The following is a 24,336-nucleotide window of genomic DNA, read 5'->3' as shown; positions in this document are numbered from 1 at the left end:
AAAATGAGATATACAACAAGCACCAAAGGTTTACTGAATAGCACAGGGAACTATAGTTAATATCTTGTAATATTCTATAATGGAAAATGATTTCAAAAATAATACATGTGTATGTGTACAACTGAATCACATTGTGTGTATTTGAAAATTTTTAAGTCAACTATACTTCAATAAAAAAAAACCATATATATATATATATATATATATTATTTTTTTAAAGCACAGAGAATAGAAGGAAAACAGAAACCAAAGAGAAAAGGAAAATAACTCCATGGTAGTTAACTTTCTTTAGACAAGTCCTGAGAACTCAATATCGTCATTTGAAAGTGAATGACATTTATACCCAAGTGGAATGTCTATGGGTCACCAGTAAGAACACAATCAAGTGCTGAGAACACAGCTCAGCTCCTGTGCTGCCCCCCAGATACCCTTGCAGACTTTCAGCCAGAGCCCCCACCTCCACCCCTCCTCTAGAAAGTCTACCCTGATCACCCTGCTCACTCAGTAGCAAGAAACCCAGACTTTCTGTTGAGAGAAGAGGGGACACCAGACAGTTAGTCTGCAAGGACACAGTCTCATCAGGGAAATCTCTCCCCAACACTGCAAACCTTCAAGGTCAGGAGGTAGGGGTGAGGGATGGAAGAGGCTCATCTGATCAGCTGGGTGAGGTGAAGAAGGCAGGTGGGACTTCACGTCCAGGAAAACACTGTGGACTCTTCCCCAGGGTGCTGACAATGGGTCTCCTCTCACACAGAAAGAAGAAGTAAACAAACAAGAAATGTGGCGGTACCTTTGTCCCCACACGCTCCTTCACCCACTCGGTGGCCGCAGCAACACTCTCAGTCTCGCTGATGTCTGGTTCCTCAGCTGCTCCGCCCCTTGCTCCGTCACACACGCAGCCAAGACCCTCAAGCCTTGCAGGTAGAGCTGCCTGGCCAGCTGGTTCTCGAAGCCCGAGTCACAGCCCGTGATGAAGATGAACTTGTCCCGGAGGTGGCTCACCACCTGCCTCTCCTGCTACCGGCGCAGGAGGTAGTACAGGCCCAAGAGGACCACCAGATACAGCCACATGGCTTTGTAGGGGACGGACACACACAGGTTGTGGTGAATAAGGTCTGGTTAGTGATCAGACAGGAGCAATTAAGAACATGCACCAAGCTGGTTGGCATGGAGGCTCCAGACTCTCTGGCATGGACTTCTCAAGATTTTCCTATTCACCTTCTTCAGTGAGTTATTACTGACGACGATTCCAGCGCTTGCTTTTAGGTACTCTTAACCCGCTTCTCATCAATACCATTGCATTTCCAACACAAAACCTTAAGGATGACAATACCTTTGCCAACCTCACTTTCCTGGTCCTCCCACTCCTCCTGCTTCCCTCTGCCCCCTCTCACTTCTCAATCCTCACACCCACACAACACATTAGAAGTTTTGCATTCCAAATTTCATGGTTCACAACCAAATTGTTCCCTTTTTCTTACTGAAGCCTGTGACCTGGGTCTCCCAGGCTATTTTACATCACAGGAGGATTTTTCTAATGAAGATTATTATAATGGGATACACTTGGAATCAAGACACACATGACTTCAAAGCCCAGCTCTGCTGCCAACAGGCTGTGTGACCTTGGCAGCTGGTGAGCCTCTGACCATGTTTCCTCTCTGGCTCAGCTCACAGAAGTCCCTCCTGAAAGACTAAGTCCCCTCAGCCTCTCTAGGATTAGAAGGAGAGGGCAAAAGAGAATAAGGTTTCTCCTGATACAGTGGCTCTCTGGACCAGAAAGATGTTCAGAAGAGCAGTGGGGGTGTCAGAGAAAAGAGAGGGGACATGAAGGGAATGAGGGGACACAAGCAATGGTGAGACTTCTCCCAGATGCTGGGATGGGTGTTGGAAGGACTCACACAAAGCTGCTCTAACACGTGTTCCCCTTTGACTCCAAGAAGATGTTCTGTCCACATACCTGGATGCTGGGTTCCATTGCTCTCTCTCCTTCTGTGGTCAGACCCTGCCCTGCCAGGCACCACAGACAACATCCAGACCACCCAGACATAGAGAAAAGCCTGATTTGAACCTTGATGTCATATCATTAATTGGAATGCTAACTCCCCCAAGCAGGGAGTTCAATAATTGGAAAGGAATTAGCTCAATTTGTATGAGGGTTATGGTGGAGAGGAGAAACGAGCTGCCTGCTCAGGAGACTGGAGGAAGGACCCGAGACTGGATCCCAAAACAGCTGTGCATACAGGGGTTCACAGGGATGAGAAGAATACCACTCAGTAATGGGGCTGGACCACCAGGGGCACTGAGCTGGTGAGAGAGGCAGGGGCAGAAGGAGCCAGAGTCAGTGCCCTGGGCATCTCCTCACCATCCACATTTATCACAGCTCCGACTCCAAGTCAGGAAAGACGATGGACACTGAGTGGAAGGAGAGGATTCCCCAATGACACAGAGGCTCCATGCCCCTGGAGCCCACCCCAGCAGCCAAGATACACAGAGAGGAGGAGAGATTCAGCCTCTAGTGGTCACTGTCACCTGCAGCGTGCTGACTGCCTCCTGAAAGGAGTTGTCCCTCGGGTGGCAATCTGCAGTGGTAATAGAAAGGATGGTCCTGCAGAAAGCAGCCTGTGCCTGCTTCCTGGGTGACCAGCAGGACCCTCCTACAGGGATTCCCCAAAGGGTGAGGAAGAAGAAGGCCAGGATGGAGGATGGTGCCCTAGAAACTGTCAGGAAGCCAGGGAGATATGCAAGTCTTTTACAAACACTAAGCCTGTTAATACGGAATGAAGCAGGGCAAAGACTAATAGAGTTTTGCCAAGAAAATGCACTGATCATAACAAACACCTTCTTCCAACAACACAAGAGAAAACTCTACACATGGACATCACCAGATGGTCAACAGTGAAATCAGATTGATTATATTCTTTGCAGCCAAAGATGGAGAAGCTCTATACAGTCAGCAAAAACAAGACCAGGAGCTGACTGTGGCTCCAATCATGAACTCCTTATTGAGAAATTCAGACTTAAATTGAAGAAAGTAGGGAAAACCACTAGACCATTCAGGTATGACATAAATCAAATCCCTTATGATTATACAGTGGAAGTGAGAAATAGATTTAAGGGCCTAGATCTGATAGATAGAGTGCCTGATAAACTATGGATGGAGGTTCATGACATTGTACAGGAGACAGGGATCAAGACCATCCCCATGGAAAAGAAATGCAAAAAAGCAAAATAGCTCTCTGGGGAGGCCTTACAAATAGCTGTGAAAAGAAGAGAAGCGAAAAGCAAAGGAGAAAAGGAAAGATATAAGCATCTGAATGCAGAGTTCCAAAGAATAGCAAGAAGAAATAAGAAAGCCTTCCTCAGGGATCAATGCAAAGAAATAGAGGAAAACAACAGAATGGGAAAGACTAGAGATCTCTTCAAGAAAATTAGAGATACCAAGGGAACATTTCATGCAAAGATGGGCTCAATAAAGGACAGAAATGGTATGGACCTAACAGAAGCAGAAGATATTAAGAAGAGATGGCAAGAATACACAGAAGAACTGTACAAAAGAGATCTTCACAACCCAGATAATCACGATGGTATGATCACTGACCTAGAGCCAGACATCCTGGAATGTGAAGTCAAGTGGGCCTTAGAAAGCATCACTACGAACAAGGCTAGTGGAGGTGATCGAATTCCAGTTGAGCTATTCCAAATCCTGAAAGATGATGCTGTGAAAGTGCTGCACTCACTATGCCAGCAAATTTGGAAAACTCAGCAGTGGCCACAGGACTGGAACAGGTCAGTTTTCATTCCAATCCCAAAGAAAGGCAATGCCAACGAATGCTCCAACTACCGCACAATTGCACTCACCTCACACGCTAGTAAAGTAATGCTCAAAATTCTCCAAGCCAGGCTTCAGCAATATGTGAACCGTGAACTTCCAGATGTTCAAGCTGGTTTTAGAAAAGGCAGAGGAACCAGAGATCAAATTGCCAACATCTGCTGGTTCATGGAAAAAGCAAGAGAGTTCCAGAAAAACATCTATTTCTGCTTTATTGACTATGCCAAAGCCTTTGACTGTGTGGATCAAAATAAACTGTGGAAAATTCTGAAATAGATGGGAATACCAGACCGCCTGACCTGCCTCTTGAGAAATCTATATGCAGATCAGGAAGCAAGAGTTAGATCTGGACATGGAACAACAGACTGGTTCCAAATAGGAAAAGGAGTACATCAAGGCTGTATATTGTCACCCTGCTTATTTAACTTATATGCAGAGTACATCATGAGAAATGCTGGACTGGGAGAAACACAAGCTGGAATCAAGATTGCCGGGAGAAATATCAATAACCTCAGATATGCAGATGACACCACCCTTATGGCAAAAAGTGAAGAGGGACTAAAAAGCCTCTTGATGAAAGTGAAAGTGGAGAGTGAAAAAGTTGTCTTAAAGCTCAACATTCAGAAAACAAAGATCATGGCATCTGGTCCAATCACTTTATGGGAAATAGATGGGGAAACAGTGGAAACAGTGTCAGACTTTGTTTTTTTGGGCTCCAAAATCACTGCAGATGGTGACTGCAGCCATGAAATTAAAAGACGTTTACTCCTTGGAAGGAAAGTTATGACCAACCTACATAGCATATTGAAAAGCAGAGACATTACTTTGCCAACAAAGGTCTGTCTAGTCAAGGCTATGGTTTTTCCAGTGGTCATGTATGGATGTGAGATTTGGACTGTGAAGAAGGCTGAGCACCGAAGAATTGATACTTTTGAACTGTGGTGTTGGAGAAGACTCTTGAGAGTCCCTTGGACTGCAAGGAGATCCAACCAGTCCATTCTGAAGGAGATCAGCCCTGGGATTTCTTTGGAAGGAATGATGCTAAAGCTGAAACTCCAGTACTTTGGCCACCTCATGTGAAGAGTTGACTCATTGGAAAAGACTCTGATGCTGGGAGGGATTGGGGGCAGGAGGAGAAGGGGACGACAGAGGATGAGATGGCTGGATGGCATCACTGACTCGATGGACGTGAGTCTGAGTGAACTCCAGGAGTTGGTGATGGACAGGGAGGCCTGGCGTGCTGCAATTCATGGGGTCGCAAAGAGTCGGACATGACTGAGCGACTGACTGAACTGAACTGAAGCCTGTTAAGGGCAAAGGTTGTGGTTTCTTTACTTGGAAGAAACAGGAGATTTTTTTTTCTCTGACTATGAATTCCTTCACCATAAATTCCCACGGGTCCATGCAGCAGCCCCATCCTACTCCTTACAACATCAGCTTCCCTTTTGTGAGTCTTGAAACTCATATGATGACTTGTGGGGTCTCAGGAGCTTCAGACGCCTGTTCCAGGTGGGTACAATGACAGGCAGGTCAGGAGAGAGCAGTAAGAGGCAGGAGCTGGGGTGACACTCACCTGGAATCTGATGGGCCAGAACAAGAAATCTTTCAGATGCGATTCTGTCACGGAGACTCACTGACAAAAATCTCTGCATCTTATCTCCTCGGAGGGATAGTTGGGCCAGATTCCAGGGCCAAACTTCTGACCCACATGTAACCCAGAGCTGACACATGTACCCCCTGGCGTAGCCCCCGTACATCTCAGCGGGGACCACTGCCAAACTAAGGCCACCCTCCACCCACTGCCTGTTCTACACCCAGGACAGGTCCTCTGAACAGGTTGGGGTGTAAGTAACAAATGGAGGAGCTGGAAGGGGTAGGAAGTGAGGGCAAGCTGTGCAAGCTTGTTTCCAGCTCCACTGTCTGAAGTGGAGACTCTAAAATGTGGAGACAGGTCAGCGTGTTCAGGAGGCTGGAGGGGTTGGGGAGTCACTGACCACTGCCAACTCACAAACGCCAGGACAGCCCAGGGAAAGAGTGACAGCAGATTCTTTGTGGCACTCCTGTGGATCTTCATAGCATGGGTTCCTGCCCCTGCATACATCCATCAGAGCAGACCTAGCTCCCTCCTCAAGGAAGGTGGCCTGGACAAAGGAGGAATGGTGCTCTGCTGAGGGTCCAGGCTGAGAATGTGAGCTGCTGTGCCCTGCACCCTTTTTCCAGTGCATTTGTTGTTCTGCCTTGTCTGAGTTGGGGGCGGTGAGTCACAGTCCACAGAGTTGGCCATGGAACTTATCTCAGTGCAGTCCTGCGTCCCCCAACCCCCTTGTAGGACCAGCAAGGAGGATCAGGGTTTGTAAGCTCACAAGTCCTCTGACATTCTGTAGAGGACTGCTGGAGATGAGTCCAGAGCTCCTGAAGACAAACCCTCAGGGCATAAAGTGAATTAGTGATGCTTTACTTGATTTCAGTTGGTTTGGTAGGTCTGGCGGTGTGTGTGTGTAAATAAAAATATGAAAATCTGGCGTCTTCAGATCAAGCAAGAAGCTCTAGGTTTGCACTGAAGAGGAGAACGTGGATCGACTTTGAGGGGCTGACACACCACAACCTGAGGGATTCAGAGATCCTCGAGGATCCTCTTGGTCACGTTCATCTCTTCAGCAGTCCCCTCTCTGACACCAAGCCATTAAAACAGGTTTGAGTTTCAGGGGTCCTGCAGCATCTGATCTCGCTCTCTGTTTGCTTGAAAATGGTGATATTGTTCTATGACGTAAGGTTCCCTTAAACACACCATAATCTCAATTTTGAAAAAAAAAAAAAGATAAAAATTCAGTATTTTAGTTGACTCTTGGAGAAGTCCTTCCCACTCCAATTTGCCCTCAGCCCAGGTATCTGTATAACTGTACAAATGCATTCTCCACTGAGTCCATACTCAGACCATCATGACAGCAGAGGACACACAGAGAGCAAGGGTCTCTGGAAGCACTGGGACATCAGGGGAATTCCTGCCCTGATCACAGTAGGTGCTCACTAAGAGTTAGCAGAAGACATAAGACCAGGCTCCAGAAGTGACTCCCAGGCTCCTCCATTAGAGGGTAGGGGAAGGGGATCTGGGCTGGGGGACCTGGCAGGTGGCAAAGGATGGAGGGTAGTGACTCTATAGGAGGGGATGGAAGGAGGACCACAGGGAGAGTTCTCGTGAGGGAGATGCTACATGTCCCCGGGAAGGGTTTGGGCCCTGCCTCTCCCTTACAGACCTCTCCTTGTTTGTCCATCCCTGGGTTAATCCTGGGATCCCAGGTCACACGATAAGCCCCAGAAAGACACATTAGCCCCTCACTTCTGCAGACAAAGGAATGACCTCACTGCCTTCTTCAAATCCTCCTCAGGTCGCCCCACACACCCCTACACGTCCGCGAGGTCACCTGACTCTTTGTCTCAGACACACCCACTGCTGCCCAAGGCCATGGTCACAGTCACTGGGCCTGGATAAACGTGTGGTCAGCTGGGTGAGGTGAAGAAGGCAGGTGGGACTTCATGTCCAGGAAAACACCTTGGACTCTTCCCAAGGGAGTTAACGCCGGGTCTACCCTCACACAGAGAGAAGTAAACAAACAAGAAATGTGGATAGTACCTCTTACCCCACCCCCCAACTCTCCTTCACCCACTCAGTGGCCGCAGTGATGCTCTCAGTCTTGATGACATCCAGGTATACTGTCTGCAGCCCGTCTGATGTCTAATTCCTCAGCTGCTAGGCCCCCTACTCAGACAGACACGCAGCCAGGAACTTCAAGCCTCGTAGGTCCAGCTGCTCGGCCAGCAAGTTCCCAAAGCCCGAGTCACACCCTGTTATGAAGATGAACTTTTCTTGGAGGTGGCTCACCACCTGCCTCTCCTGGTAACAGCTGAAGAGTTAGTAAAGGCCCACAAGGACCATCAGGTACAGCCACATGGCTTTGCAGGGGACAGACACACACAGGCTGGGGTGAAATAGAATCTGGCTATTGACCAGACAGGAGGAATTAAGAACATGCACCAAGTTGGTTGGCCAGTCAACTTCCAGACTCTCTGGCAGGGAGTTCTCAAGATTTTCTTATTCACCTTCTTCAGTGAGCATGACTGACTCAGATCCCAGTCTTGTTTTTCCGTACATTTAACCCACTTCTCATCGATACCATTGCATTTTCAACACAAACTTTTAAGGATGACAATACTTTTCCAACCTCACTTTCCTGGTCCTCCCACTCCTCCCTGTTTTCCTCTGCCCACCTCCTCCCTCTAAATTCCCCCTCCCCTATGCAAACACACACATTAGACCCTTGCATCCCAGGTTTCATGGTTCACAATTATCCTTGTCCTTTTTTCTGGTTAAGTCTCAGACCTGGGTCTCCCAGATCTAGTGGAGTTTCTTACAAAGGGAATACACCTGGAATCAAGACACACGTGGCTTCAAAGCCCAATTCTCCTACCAACTAGCTGTGTGCCCTGGGCAGCTGGCTTAGCCTCTGACCTGGTTTCCTCTTCTGGCTCAGCTCACAGAATTCCCTCCTGAAAGACTAAGTCCACTCAGCCTCTCTAGGATTAGAAGGAGAAGGCAAAAGAGAATAAGGCTCTCCTGATACAATGGTTCTCTGGACCCAAAAGGTGGTCAGAAGAGCAGTGGGGGTGTCTGAGGCAAAGAGAGGGGACACGAAGGGAATGAGGGGATACAGGCAATGGTGAGACTTCTCCCAGATGCTGGAATGAGTGGTGAAAGGACTCAAACAAAGCTGCTCTAACAATTGTTCCCCTTTCATTCCATGAGATTCCCTGATCACAGGCTTGGGTGCCCAGCTCCATCACCCTCTACACACTCTGCATAGACTGCCCTGCCAAGCACCACACCCAGCAACCAGACCACTGTGACATGGAGAAAAGACTGATGGAAAAGCCTGGTTTCACAGGGACCATGGGTCAGGGTGGGCTTCCCTTGTGGTTCAGCTGGAAAGAATCTGCTTGCAATGTGGGAAACCTGGGTTGGATCCCTGGGATGGGAAGATCCTCTGGAGAAGGGAAAGGCTACTCACTCTAGTATTTTGGCCTGGAGAATTCCATGGAGTGTATAGTCCAGGGGTCACAAAGAGTTGAACATGACTGAGCAACTTTCTTATGGGGTGGGGTGGACTTCCCAGGTGGCCCTAGTGGTAAAAAACCTGCCTGCTAAAGCAAGAAACATAGGAGACATGGTTTTGATCCCTGATTCGGAGAGATCCCATGGAGGAGGGCATGGCAAACAACTCCAGTATTCTTGCCTGGTGAAACTCAGGGATAAGGAAGCCTGGTGGGCTACAGTCCATGGGATTGCAGAGAGTCCAAACACTGAAGCAATTTAGTGCCCATGGATGCATGGGATGGGGTATGCCATCCCATTAGTAGGAAGGTCAGTAAACCACAGTAATTGGAGAGAGCTGCCTGCTCAGGAGACTGAAGAAAGGTCCTGAGACTGGACCACAGAATGGCTAGGCATAGAGGGGGTTCATGGGGAGGGGGAGGATACCATCCAGGAATGGGGCTGGACCACGAGGGGCATGGAGCTGGTGGGAGGGTAAGGGACAGAAGGAGCTGGGGTCAGTGTCCCTGGCATCTCCTCACCATCCACGTTTATCATAGCTCTGACTGCGGAGTCAGGAAAGACTACAGGTCCTGGGTGGAAGGAGAGCCACCCACAGAGGCTCAGATGCTCCTGGAACTCACCCCAGCAGCCAACAAACACAGACAGATTCAGCTTTGAGTGGTCACTTCACCTGCAGGAAGCTGATTGTCATCCTGAAAGGAGTTGTCCCTCAGGGGGCAGTTGGCATCAGTAATGGAAAGGATGGTCCTAAAGAAAGCAGCCTCTGCCAGCTTCCTGGGTGACCAGCAGGACCCTCTGACAGGGACTCCCCAAAAGTTGAGGAGGAAGAAGGCCAGGATGGAGGATGGTGCCCTGAAAACTGTCAGGAATCTGGGGGAACATGCAAGTCTTATACAAACACTAGCCCTACTAAGAGAAATGGTTGTGGTTTCTTTACTCAAAGTAACAAGACTTTTTTTTTTCTCAGTGACCTTGAAGGCATCAACCATAAATTCTCACAGGGCCAGGCAGCAGACTGGTGCCAGCCCTCAGGGCATTTGCCTCTGTTTTGTGAATTCTGAAAGTTACAGTGTGGGTTTGGGGCCTTTCAGGAGCTCCACACTACAGTCCAAGTGGGGAAGATCATAGGAAGATCAGTAGAGACCCAAGACAGGAAGCCCGGATAACTCTCACTCACCTTGAAGCTGCAGAGCCCACAAGAAGACATCTTTCAGGGCCCACCCTGTCAGGGAGACTCACTGACTAAAATCTCTACATCTTTGATCCTGGGAGGTGCAGCTGGCCCACATTCCATTCTCAAAATAGACAGACAAATCCTGTCTTCATGTCCTAAGGGTCTGATTCTGGTATGGAGATGGTATTAGGGTTGGGGAGCCACTGAACTTGTTCTCCAAAACCACCAGCATGGCCAAAGGGCGGAGGAGGGAGACTGCCTTGTGGCTGCTGCGAGATCTCTGGCACGGGTTCCAGCTCCTGCTCACAACCATCAGACCAGACCTGGCTCCACCCCCAAAGAAGGCAGCCTGGAGGGAGGAGGATGGGAATCTGCTGAGGGTCCAGCCCGAAGACTCAGCTGGTGTGCACTGCACTTCTTTCTCAATGCATTTGTTGTTCAGCCTTGTCTGAGAGCCCTTGTGTCACAGATCAAACAGGTGGCCATGGAACCCATCTCATTGCAGCCCTGCGTCCCCCAACCCCTTGTGGGACCAGCAACGAGGGTCAGGGCTTTACAACCTCACAAGCCCTCTGACATTCTGGACAGGATTCCAGGGGGTGATTCCAAACCTTCTGAACACACACCCCCAAGACATAGAGTGAATCAATGATGCTTTATTTGATTTCATTTGGTTTGCTGAGACTAATACTATTTGTATGTGTCATAAATAATAATTTGAAAATCAAGTGCCTTCAGTTTAACTATGAAGCCCTAGCATGCATTCTAATAGGTGAACTTTTCAAATGAAATTTTAGAGAAAAAATAATCAACAGAAATTCTTATTTCCAAGATGGATCAAAACCCGGTTTCTGTGCCCAAACCTGCCAAGGCCACCAAATTGGCACCCAGGCTATTGGATCAGTCTGGTAGACACCGTCCACTGTCAATAGACACATTCAGTGAAGAGGGGCTTTTATCCCCCTGCCCATCATTTCCATCCTGGGGAAGAGGGAGACAGGACATGGGAAAGATTCATCTGAAGAGGTGGACAGAGCCAAAGCACAGGGGACTGAAAGCCCCAGTGCCTCATGTCCTCCCCACAGTACGGCTTTTCACAGCTGATGTGGGTCATAACACACAAGGGACAGAATGAAGACGTGAGCATCTGACCCCAGTTCCTCAAGCATAATATGTCTCTTTCTTCCTAATTTCTTAGAGTCCTAAGCAATGACCCAAACAAAGCCTGGGGACTGGGTGGGAGTGAGGCGGAATGTGTGTTCTGGTGCCCTGAGAATCCCCCTCTCCACTCTATTTCCCTTCCTCCATGTGTCCTCTCCCCACCCACGACCCAACTCCCGCCTACCACACACCCCACTCTTGGATTACAGGGCCTTAGCAGGCTGGGGGTAATTCCAATATATCATGAGATCCACCAGGAAGCTGGGCAGGTAGCTCATGGGGAGATAGAGGAACTTGGCATCCCAACCAGCTGAGTATCTGCTGCGGGGATGGCAGGCGGTGAGGGCGTGCTCCATGCAGTTGGTCACCAAGGACAGATTTCTAGCCCATGGTGCCTTCAGAAAATCCGATGCCTTTATAACTGTCCAGAAGGAGACACCATCCTAGTTATTCTCATTTTCCAGCCCTCCCACTTCCAGATCAATTTGACTTCCCAAAAATTCTGTTCTCTTCCAAAATCATGGTCCATATCATATCAGTAGATTTCACTGCAATATGTCCTAGCACTTTGCAAAAAATACACTTCCACACTAAGTTAATGCCCTCTAGTACCTTTCCAAGGAATACGAATACTACATACTGGAGGTCTCTACCCACACTAGAAATAGAGGCACCTGAGAAAAGGTGGTACTAACATGACCTTGCCGTGATTCCAGGGATGTATCCCTCTGTGGCATCAGTCTCCTTTCCAAATTAAAAGCGTTTCTGAAGAGAAACTGTTCTCTAGATCTACCAAGCTTCAATCCTTCACTTCTGTCACCAGTTGACCAAACAGAGACCTTGGGTATGAGCTCATATCTCCACTTTGTGGGTAACTCAGGGCGTAGAGGATAGGACTGAGACTGGAGGAGGTACTAATGATGTATTTCTGAATATTTTTCCAAAGCCCACAGCTTACTCACAGTCTGCAAGAAAGTTGTCTCCATAGAGTTCCTGGATCTCTGGGCTGGCATGATCCCATGATGTCTGGAGATTTTCATGATACACCTCTTCTTGGGTCATATCGGTCAGGAAGTAACCCGGCTCAATCACAGCCACCTTCACTCCGAAGTAGGAGAGCTCCCTCCTGTAATGTAGACAGGATGAGGAGCAAGGACTCAAGAGATTGTACAAGAAGAACATGAAAGAACAGTCAGACACCACTACAGGCCTGGGTGAGATGGGCTGGGAGCTCTCAGAAGTTGGAAGGCACAGAAGCCAGGGAGAGAAGCTCATGGTGATGTTACTGCTTCTCTATAGAGTTTGACCATTTTCCCAATTATTTTACGCCCTGTGCCTATCAGCTCTACATCTGACAAACTGTACTGCAGAGCATCGCTTAAACGCTGCCTCCTCCTATTCCTCTCGTTCCATGTGCAGACAATCACCATGTCTGCATATTATGTCTTTCCATAGTCCACATCCCCTGTCTCCCCTCTCTCACCCCAGTAACCCCTCTGTCCTCTAAGGAGCATCCACTTGCCTGTGGACAGAATTCCCACACATCAGAGCCACCCTCTCTCTGCAACCAGAGGTCTCTACCACTGATTTGACTACGTGGCTCCCTTGACTAATTGCTTCAAGGGGTACACATCCCCCCAGGGCTCCCAGAGCCTAAATACCACAGCAGCTGAGCACATGAAAGGCCTGCACAGGCAAAACTATCCATTATTGTGCCTCCAATAATTTCTGACCGTGGGCCCTCCTGCAAGGCAGTAATAAGTTGAATCAAACTCTATAGGTCTGGGACCACCTGGGGATGCCAAAGACATGAACATGCTTCCCATCAAAAGACATACACAGTAAGTGAGAGGAACCTAGAAGGAAGAGGCATTAGGCCTGTGATATATGAAAATCCCTGTAGAACACCCCCCCTCTTGCCCCCTTCCCTGCCTCAGTGAATATGTGAAGAAGAGAAGGGCCTCCCTCCCAGACCATTAGCTGAGGGAGTCTGAGAAGGCCTCCACGCCGTACTTGGACATGCTGTAGCCTCCACCAAAGACAGCCATCCGGCCCATGACACTGGAAACGTTGACCACATGGCCTCTTGCCTTCCGCACCAGGGGCAGCAGACTCAGGGTTACATCTATCACTCCCAACAGGTTAACCTCCAGAATCTTCACGAAGTCCTGCTTGGTCAGCCATTGATTGGGTGCCATGGGTGTGCAAATGCCGGCATTATTCACCAGACCCCAGAGTCCTGGGAAGGGTGAGGGGGAGAGGGCAACACTGTGCTCGTCCCAGGAGAGAGGACTGAGCCATGCTGCCGTTCACCCTCCAACCCGGAAGGACTTTAGGAGAGAGGCTGCAGGGGAGGGGCTGGAGCAGAGACCAACACACTCCTGGGGGTTTGAGGAGGTCAGAACCTGTGAGTAGTAGTAGGCACACACAGAAGGTGTGCCTTCCTCCCAACCCAGTCTTCACACTCCACCCACTGCCTGGTGACAAGGAACAGGAACCCCAGAGTTGATGAAGACAGGTATTGAGCTTGAGGAAATCTAGTGGGTCTATAGTATGGAACTCAAGAGTGAAGTTTTGGGTTTTCACGGTCCATGGTATCTTTGAAAGTGAAAGTCACTAAGTCGTATACAACTCTTTGTGACCCCAGGGACTATAGAGTCCATGGAATTCTCCAATCCAGAATACTGAGTGGGTAGCCTTTCCCTTCTCCAGGGGATCTTCCCAACCCAGGGATCAAACCCAGGTCTCCCGCATTAGGGGCAGATTCTTTACCAGCTGAGCCACAGGGAAGCTCAAGAAGACTGGAGTGGGTACCCTATCTGTTCTTCAGTGGGTATTCCTGACCCAGGGATTGAACCAGTGTCTCCTGCATTGCAGGCAGATTCTTTACCAACTGAGCTATCAATGGTGTCTTTGCACACCATTAATAAATATTCCCCAGCTTTCAAGATTTTCTGACAGCTTCAGGACTGATTGCCCAACAGTTAGTATGAGGAAAAGAGAGGAAACATAGAGAGGAAAAGAGAGAAAAAAAGGAATCAAGAGATGAAGACAAAAACAAAAAAAGATGACTATAACTGAGTGCAGATTGGTTGGGTGAAACAGACCTGAGATCTCAGTATTGAGGGAACTTAGTGGCAGACCTGGTATTGACCTCTAGGACCTGGGCTTGAAACACCCGCACTTCAATACTGAGCAATGTGTCTCAGGAATCTGGAGAATTCCAAGGGCTATTTTGGGGGAGAGCAGGGATGCCTCTCCTTACCCTTAACACCCAGAGCACAGAGTTCACCCCCTACCCCAGAAAACTCCACCTTCTCCTCCCACTCACACAGGAGGCCACCCTGGCTTCATCTTCTTGGTACAAATTCACCCGGCTTAAAGGAAACCACTTGCAAGAATCGAAGACACAATCCCAAGGTTTTAAAGTAGACCTTTAGTAACCATAGGCCTCATGGCAGCAGCAGCAGGCATTCAAGGTTGCTGGGCTAAGAGAACCAGAAGTTCCACACAGAGAGCTGAGTCACTACCCTGTTCAGCAACATGCTTGACTTGTACGATGAATACAGTATCAAAGACACAATCACCATACATGGTTATAGTGTAGGGACTTGGGTAGAAGGAAGTTTGCAGAGATATCATTTCTGTGGAGTATGGTGAATACAAGATAGGAAATAATTATGTATCATACCATGAAATACTTTTTAGTAAGTGATGCTATTTTAATGTGTAGTATTTTCTCAGTCATAATTTATGATGTTTTTGAAGAAATTTTTATCATGTTCTAAATCTATGTATTTTTATATAGTAGAAGGAAAGGATAAATATGTGTAAATATAAGATCATGTATGTCAAAACACTAATAACCCTTATCTCTGGGTGGTGAGATTTTTAGAGTGTTTGGCATATCTCTAGTTTACATAGGCAGATTTGTAGGAATTAAAAAAAAAAAAAATCAGTAGAGAAAATCAGAAAGCCGCGAGAGAAAGTAACTCCATAGTAGTTATTTGACTTCCCCTAGACAAGCCCTGAGAACTCAGTATTGTTATTTGAAGATGAGTGACATTTAAAGCCAAGTGAAATGACTATGGGTCTCCAACAAGAATATGATCAAGTGCTGAGAACACAGCCCAGCTCAAGTGCTTCCCTCAGACACCCTTGCAGCCTTTCAACCAGAGCCCCTACCTCCACCCCTCCTCCAGGAAGTCCACCCTGATCACCCTGCTCACTCAGTAGCAAGAAACCCAGACTTTCTGCTGAGACCGGAGGGAATACCAGGCAGGGAGTCTACAAGGACACTGTCTCATCAGGGAACTCTCTCCCCCAAACTGCAACCCTCAAGGTCAGGAGGTAGGGGTGAGAGTTGGAAGAGGCTCGTCTGGTCAGCTGAGTGAGGTGAGGAAGGCAGATGGGACTTCACATCTAGGAAAACACCTTGGACTCTTCCCCAGGGGGCTGACAACCAGTGCCCCTCACACAGAGAGAAGAGTAAACAAACAAGAAATGTGGCGGTACCTCTGTCCCCCACACGCTCCTTCACCCACTCGGTGGCCGCAGCAACACTCTCAGTCTTGGTGACATCCAGGATCACCGTCTGCAGCCTGTCTGATGTCTGGTTCCTCAGCTGCTCCGCCCCTTGCTTCATCAGACACGCAGCCAAGACCCTCAAGCCTTTCAGGTCCAGCTGCCTGGCCAGCTGGTTCCCAAAGCCCGAGTCACAGCCCGTGATGAAGACGAACTTGTCCCGGAGGTGGCTCACCACCTGCCTCTCCCGGTACCAGCGCAGGAAGTAGTACAGGCCCAAGAGGACCGCCAGGTACAGCCACATGGCTTTGTAGGGGATGGTTGTGGTGAATAGGGTCTGGTTAGTGATCAGACAGGAGCAATTAAGAACATGCACCAAGCTGGTTAGCATGGAGGCTCCAGACTCTCTGGCATGGACTTCTCAAGATTTTCCTGTTCACCTTATTCAGTGAGTATTACTGACGACGATCCCAGTGCCTGCTTTTTGGTACTCTTAACCCACTTCTCATCAATACCATTGCATTTCCAACACAAAACCTTAAGGATGACAATACCTTCCCCAATCTTACTTTCCTGGTCCTCCCACTCCTCCTGTTTCCCTCTGCCCACCTCTCCCTTCTCAATCCTCACACCCACACACGCATTAGAAGTTTTGCATTCCAGATTTCATGGTTCACAATCAAATTGTTTCCTTTTTCTTACTGAAGCCTGTGACCGGGGTCCCCCAGGTTATTGTACATCACAGGAGACTTTTTCTAATGAAGATTCTTATAATGGGATACACTTGGAATCAAGACACACATGACTTCAAAGCCCAGCTCTGCTGCCAACAGGCTGTGTGACCTTGGCAGCTGGTGAGCCTCTGACCATGTTTCCTCTCTGGCTTAGCTCACAGAAGTCTCTCCTGAAAGACCAAGTTCCCTCAGCCTCTCTAAGATTAGAAGGAGAAGGCAAAAGAGAATAAGGCTTCTCCTGATACAATGGCTCTCTGGACCAGAAAGATGTTCAGAAGAGCAGTGGGGATGTCTGAGGCAAGAGAGGGCACACGAAGGAAATGAGGGAACACAGGCAATGGTGAGACTTCTCCCAGATGCTGGGATGGGTGTTGGAAGGACTCACACAAAGCTGCTCTAACAGGTGCTCCCCTGCCAGTCAGTGCCCTGGGCATCTCCTCACCATCCATGTTTACCACAGCTTTGACAATGAAACAGATGCCCTGGAGCCCATCCCAGCAGCCAGGAAACACAGAGAGGAGGACAGATTCAGCCTCTAGTGGTCACTGCCAACTTCAGGGTGCTGACTGCCTCCTGAAAGGAGTTGTCCCTCAGGTGGCAATCAGCAGCGGTAATGGAAAAGATGGTCCTGAAGAAAGCAGCCTGTGCCTGCTTCCTGGGGGACCAGCAGGACCCTCCACAGGGGTTTCCCAAAGGGTGAGGAAGAAGAAGGCCAGGATGGAGGATGGTGCCTTGGAAACTGTCATGAAGCTGGGGGAACAGGCAAGTCTTATACAAACACTAAATCTGTTAAGGGTGAAGGTTATGGTTTCTTTGCTTGGAAGAAACAGATTTTTTTTCTCTGACCATGAATTCCTTCACCATAAATTCCCATGGGTCCATGCAGCAGCCCCATCCCACTCCTCACATCATCATCTTCCCTTTCCCCACATGAAAGTCACATGATGACTTGTGGGGTCTCAGGAGCTTCAAACTCCTGTTCCAGGTGGGTACAATGACAGGCAGGTCAGGAGAGAGCAGTAAGAGGCAGGAGCTGGGGTGATACTCACCTGGGATCTGCAGGGGCCAGAGCAAGAAATCTTTCAGAGGAGTTACTGTCAGGGAGACTCGCTGACAGAAATCTCTGCATCTTATCTCCTCAGAGGGGTAGTTGGGCCAGATTCCAGGGCAGAACCTCTGATGCACATATCCCTTGGCGTAGCCCCAGCGCATATCAGCGGGGACCACTGTCAAGCTAAGGCCACCCTCCACCCACTGCCTGTTCTACACCCAGGACAGTTCTCTGAACGGGTGGGGGTGTAAGTAACAAATGGAAGAGCTGGAAGGGGTAGGAAGTGAGGGCAAGCTGTGCAAGCTTGTTTCCAGCTCCACTATCTGAAGTGGAGACTGAAATGTAGAGACCGATCAGTGTGTTTAGGTGATCGGAGGGGTTGGGGAGTCACTGACCACAGGCAACTCACAAAAGCCAGGACAGCCCAGGGAAAGAGTGACAGCACCTTCCCTTTGGCACTCCTGTGGATCTTCATAGCATGGGTTCCTGCCCCTGCATACATCCATCAGAGCAGACCTAGCTCCCTCCTCAAGGAAGGCGGCCTGGACAAAGGAGGAATGGTGCTCTGCTGAGGGTCCAGGCTGAGAATGTGAGCTGCTGTGCCCTGCACCCTTTTTCCAGTGCATTTGTTGTTCTGCCTTGTCTGAGTTGGGGGCGGTGAGTCACAGTCCACAGAGTTGGCCATGGAACTTATCTCAGTGCAGTCCTGCGTCCCCCAACCCCTTTTAAGACCAGCAAGGAGGGTCAGGGTTTGTAAGCTCACAAGTCCTCTGACATTCTGTAGAGGACTGCTGGAGATGAGTCCAGAGCTCCTGAAGACAAACCCTCAGGGCATAAAGTGAATTAGTGATGCTTTACTTGATTTCAGTTGGTTTGGTAGGTCTGGTGGTGTGTGTGTGTGTAAATAAAAATATGAAAATGTGGGGTCTTCAGATCAAGCAAGAAGCTCTAGGTTTGCATTGAAGAGGAGAACGTGGATCGACCTTGAGGGGCTGACACACCACAGCCTGAGGGATTCAGAGATCCTCGAGGATCCTCTTGGTCACGTTCATCTCTTCAGCAGTCCCCTCTCTGACACCAAGCCATTAAAACAGGTTTGAGTTTCAGGGGTCCTGCAGCATCTGATCTCGCTCTCTGTTTGCTTGAAAATGGTGATATTGTTCTATGACGTAAGGTTCCCTTAAACACACCATAGTCTCAATTTTGAAAAAAAAAAAGAGAGAGAGAGAGATAAAAATTCAGTATTTTAGTTGACTCTTGGAGAAGTCCTTCCCACTCCAATTGCCCTCAGCCCAGATATCTGTATAGCCGTACAAATGCCTTCTCCACTGAATCCATACTCAGACCATCATGAGAAGAGAGGACACACAGAGAGCAAGGGTCTCTGGAAGCACTGGGACATCAGGGGAATTCCTGCCCTGATCACAGTAGGTGCTCAGTAAGCATTAGCAAAGACATAAGACCGGGCTCCAGAAGTAACTCCCACTCACCTCCATTGGAGGGTGGGGGAAAGGGATCTGGGCTGGGGGACCTGGCAGGTGGCAAAGGATGGAGGGTAGTGACTCTATAGGAGGGGATGGAAGGAGGACCACAGGGAGAGTTCTCGTGAGGGAGATGCTACATGTCCCCGGGAAGGGTTTGGGCCCTGCCTCTCCCTTACAGACCTCTCTTTGTTTGTCCATCCTTGCGTTAATCCTAGGACCCCAGATCACACAATAAGCCCCAGAAAGACAGATTAGCCCCTCACTTCTACAGACAAAGGGATGCCTTCACTTCCTTCTTCAAATCCTCCTCAGGTCACCCCACTCACCCCTACACTCCTCAAGGACACCTGACTCTTCCTCTCATAGACACACACCCACTGCTGCCCAAGGCCATGGTCACAATCACTTGTCCTATATAAAGTTTTCACCTTTTATTTTAAGGAAAATATAATCAATGGAAATGCATGGTTTCAGGACAAAACAAAAATTGGTTTCTATGTCCCCCTATTGAAGACACTGTTTTCCAGCCAAGATTGGCTGAGTTGGCACCTAGGCTGGTGTGTCAGGCTGCTGGTCCATCCTCCACACATACCCCTGACTACAACTATGTTTAGGGAAGAAGGGCTTTTATCTCCCATGTGCATTGCAGTGGGAGGGAGAGACTGGCCAGGGCCAAGGCACACCTGGAAGAGGTGGACATGGGCAAAGGGTAGGGGCCCGAGACCCTCCCAGCTGCTCAACCCTTCCCTAAATGTGGATTCCTCTGGGTCGCAGGACGACCATAAGGCTCAGAGCCTTGAGAGGCTGATCAAGGAACACAACACAGACAAGAGCTATTCATCTTAGTTTCTCACTACAAAACATGTTTCTTCCTAAGTAATGTCCCAAAAGAAGCCTGGGAAGGAGGTGGGAGTGGGGTGGGATAGGTGTCCTAGTAACATGAGAACCCCGCTCTCCACCTTATTTCCCTCCCCCCATGCATCCTCTCCCCTCCCAGTACCCAACACCTCGCTACCATGCACCCCAGCCTTGGGTTATAAAAAACAAAAAAGCAAGGAATATCACTCACAGTCTGGTTCTACAAGGATTAAGTCATTCATCACTACATTGCTGGCTTATAATGTACAATGAAAGAAATTCACAACGAAGAGCAGGAGAAGGAACTCTGCTCTGGGAAAAACAGCAAACAGGCCATCAGATAGAAATATTTCAAAGAAATTCTTTATTACCATGGAATCTTGCATCTTTCCATACTTAACAAAGCAGTTAAATCATTAACTGAGATATATGTTCCTTGGGACTAACAATAACCTTCTACTGAGATGAATGCTTGATTGCACATATCCTTCAACCGAAATTACTGGTTTCTGTTTCTGCCTCTTTGGGGCAGGACCTCAGAGTTATCCTATAAACTCTATCCTGGGACATTGTCCTCATGGGACATTGTCCTCAGGAAGACACTAAATCACTTAACTCACAGCTCTTACATTGTGGGGTTTCTTTTGTTGCCTTTTTTAAGTTGATGATTTCATGGGCTTCTCATGCATCTCTAGTATATCATGAAATCAGTCAGGAAGGTGGGCATGTAGCTCATGGGGAGATGAGTGAGCATGCCATTCAGGCCAGGTGAGTAACGGATCTGGAGGTGGCTCGTGGCAAGGCGTGCTCCATGGAGTTTCTCAAGAGTATTAGACTCAGATCATTTTGGCTTCAATATTTCAATTGACTTCATGACTATCCAGAAGGCAATCTCATACAAATATATTCTCATTTCCCAACCCTCCCACTTTATTTTATATTATATAGTATATACATTATATTCCCCTTCTTTTTTCAGATTTTCTGACACATTTTGGACTAAATGCTCAACAATCAGTATGAGGAAAAGAGAGGGAAACAGAAAGAGACAATGAGGAAGGGAGGGTAATTCAGAAAGAAAAGAGACAACAGATAAAAGACAAAAACAAAAAGATGAGTATGGTCTGGTGCAGATCAGTTGGGTAAAACAGACCTGATGTCCATTCTCTACATCTGTGTCTCTTTTCCTGCCCTGGTAATAGGTTCATCTGTACTGTTTTTTAGATTCCACATTTATACATTAATTTTGAGGCTTCCCTGGTAGCTCCGCAGTAAAGAATCCACCCACAGTGCAGGAGATCTGGGTTCAATTCTTGGGTCAGGAAGATCCCCTGGAGAAGGAAATGGCAACACACTCTAGTATTCTTGCCTGGGAAATCCCATGGACAGAGGAATCTGGTAGGCTACAATCCATGGAGTTGCAAAGAGTTGGACAGGACTGAGCAAATAACACTATATGCATTAATACATAGTGTTTGTTTTTCTCTTTCTGACTTACTTCACTCTGTATGACAGACCTAGGTCCATCCACATCTCTACAGATGACCCAATTTCATTCTTTTTATGGCTGAGTAATATTCCATTTTATTATGTACTATTGGACATATATAGTAACATGTATAAAATAGATAGCTAGAGGGAAACTGCTCGGTGCTCTCTGATGATCTAGATGGATGGGAATGAGGAAGGGGAGAGGTCCAAGAGGGTTTTGAAATACCCACATCAATACTGAGCAATGTTCCTACAGGAATCTGGAGAATTCCAAGGGTAGGCTTTCAAGGGGAAGCAGGGCTGCCTCTATTAACCACTCTCCCCAAATCGGAATTTACACTTAGTGCCAGAAAAATCCACCTTCTCCTCCGACCCATAGGAGGCTGCTCTGTCCCCAGGCCCCTCATTTAACAGGCGCCCAGCTTCATGGAAACCTGTCTGGGAGACACAAAGACAAATACCAAGAACTTAAAGACTTAGCAACTAATAGAACTCAGGGCAGAAGAGCAGGGTCAGGGCAGTTGGGAACAGGGTGTCGGAATTATTAACACACAGAATTAGTCCCTTCGCTGCTTAGCACTAAACCTGCCCTCAGAATGTATATTTTCCCACCATATTTGACACCAAACACCCAATCAATATATACGATCATATTATTGTACCACACATGGCTTATGTATGTGTACACTCAGTCGTGTCCAACTCTTTGCAACCCCATGGACTGTAGTCCTCCAGGCTCCTCTTGTCCATGGAATTTTCCAGGTAAGAATACTGGAGTGGATTGCCATTTCCTACTCCAAGGGATCTTCCCAGCCCAGGGATCAAACCTATGTCTCTTGCGTCTCCTGCTTTGCCAGGCAGATTCTTTACCACTAGTACCACCTGGGAATCTCTACCATACAAGGAATGTTAGCCAATATTTTGTAATAAGTGTAATGGAGTGCAACTTTTTAAAATTGTAAAATAAAAAATAAAAAATTTTAACAAGGCAAAAACAAACAAACATAACCAACCAAAACCCTCCCCACCAAAAAAGTAAAAAGTATGGTTATACTAGAAAATTGGGTAAATAAAAGCCTACCAAGACATCATTTATGTTCAACACAATGAGTAAAATCTAGGAAACCATTATGTATCATATCCATTGCATACCACTTTAGTAAGTAATGCTACCCTACAGGATAGAATATTCCATCATTAATAATTATGTTTTTGAAATGTTTCTATTTATAATTTTATTTATATGTTTTTGAAATGTTTCTATTTATTATTCTATTTATAATCTATGTTATAAAATTGATTACCTTCTTTTAATGAAAAGAAGTACAATAACACTATTTGCAAAATATAGTACCATGTATGTCAAAATGTTATCAGTACATATATATGGGTGGTGAGATTTGAGGTGAATTTGGTTTTCATCCTTGTACTTTTCTGTATCCACAATGATCATGTTTTACATTTATACCAAGATAAAAGAAATTAATGTTCTTCCTTTCACCAATAAACCACAGGCAGAACTGTGTGAACAAAAAAAGAGGAAGAGAAAGTGACCCCATAGTTTTTTCTGACCATCTTTACACAAGTCCTGACAGCTGCGCCATCATCTGAAAATGAGTGACATTTAAACTCGTGTAAGACAACTACGGGTGACCAGCAAGAACACGATCAGGGCTGAGAACACAGCCCAGCTCCAGCCCTGCCCCCAGCCCCAGCCCCATGCAGCCTTCCAACCAGAGCTCCCGTCTCCTCCCCTCCTCCAGGAAGTGCACCCCAATCACCCTGCTCACTTAGCATCAAGAAACCCAGACCTGCTGAGAGAAGAGAGGACACCAGATGGGAAGTCTGCAAGGACACATTCTCATCAGGGGAAACTCTCCCCCAAGCTGCAAAACTTCAAGGTCAGAGATGGGAGTAGGGGGTGAAAGAGGCTCCTCTGTCAGCTGGGTGAGGTGAAGAAGGCAGGTGGGACTTCAAGTCCTGGAAAACACCTTGGAATCTTTCTTGACAGGGGATCTCCCCTTCACACTGAGAGAAGAAATAAATACAAAAGAAATCTGGGTGGTACCTCTGTCCCACACACGTGCCTTCACACACTGGCGGCAGCAACAACGCTCTCTGTCTTGGTGACGTCCAGGATCACTGTCTGCAGCCTGTCTGATGTCTGGTTCCTCAGTTGCTTGGTCCCCCACTCCATCAGACACACAGCCAGGACCCTCAAGCCTCGTAGGTAGAGCTGCCTGGCCAGCTGGTTCCTGTTCCCAAGTCACAGCCCGTGATGAAGACGAACTTGTCCTGGAGGCGGCTCACCACCTGCCTCTCCTGGTACCAGCGCAGGAGGTAGTATAAGCCCATGATGAATGCCATGTATAGCCACATGGCTTCGAAGGGAACAGACACACACAGAGTGAGGTGAAATAGAGTCTGGCTAGTAAACAGACAGGAGGAATTAGGAACATGCATGATGATGCTTGGCCAACCAGGTTCCAGGCTCTCTGGCATGGAGTTACCAAGTTTTTCCAGTTCACTGTCTTCAGTGAGTATGACTGACTCTGACCTCAATGCACGCTCTTTGGTATACTTAGGTCATTTCTAATAGATGTCATTGCATTTTAAACACAAACCCTTAAGGATGACAATACTTTTCCCAACCTCACTTTCCTAGTCCTCCCTGTTCCCTTGGCCCACCTCTCCACTCTCCACCCCCACCCTTACCCTCACAGATTAGAACCCTTACATCCAGATTTCATAATTCACAGCTAAATTCTTTCCTTTTTCATGTTGAAGTCTATGACCTGGATCTCCTAGATCTAGTGGAGATTCTTACAAGGGAATACACCTTATAAGGGAAGACACACATGGTTTAGAACCCAGTTCTACTGCCAGTTAGCTGTGTGACCTTGAGCAGCTGGCTTAGCCC

At 47.7% G+C, this 24,336-nt stretch overlaps 3 pseudogenes; all 3 read right to left on the bottom strand.

Moving 5' to 3' along the window:
• Window positions 1-528: 528 nt before the first annotated feature.
• Window positions 529-2,617, bottom strand: LOC132345395 (17-beta-hydroxysteroid dehydrogenase type 6-like; annotated as a pseudogene).
• Window positions 2,618-10,847: 8,230 nt separating this feature from the next.
• LOC522844 (retinol dehydrogenase 16-like) lies at window positions 10,848-16,421 on the bottom strand (annotated as a pseudogene).
• Window positions 16,422-23,291: 6,870 nt separating this feature from the next.
• Window positions 23,292-24,119, bottom strand: LOC132345394 (17-beta-hydroxysteroid dehydrogenase type 6-like; annotated as a pseudogene).
• Between the last annotated feature and the right edge of the window lie 217 nt (window positions 24,120-24,336).

This window comes from Bos taurus, chromosome 5 (assembly GCF_002263795.3).
Source record: "Bos taurus isolate L1 Dominette 01449 registration number 42190680 breed Hereford chromosome 5, ARS-UCD2.0, whole genome shotgun sequence".
Lineage (NCBI taxonomy): Eukaryota > Metazoa > Chordata > Mammalia > Artiodactyla > Bovidae > Bos > Bos taurus.
Note: the sequence above shows the minus strand (reverse complement) of the source record. Positions and strands in the feature narration are given on the sequence as shown.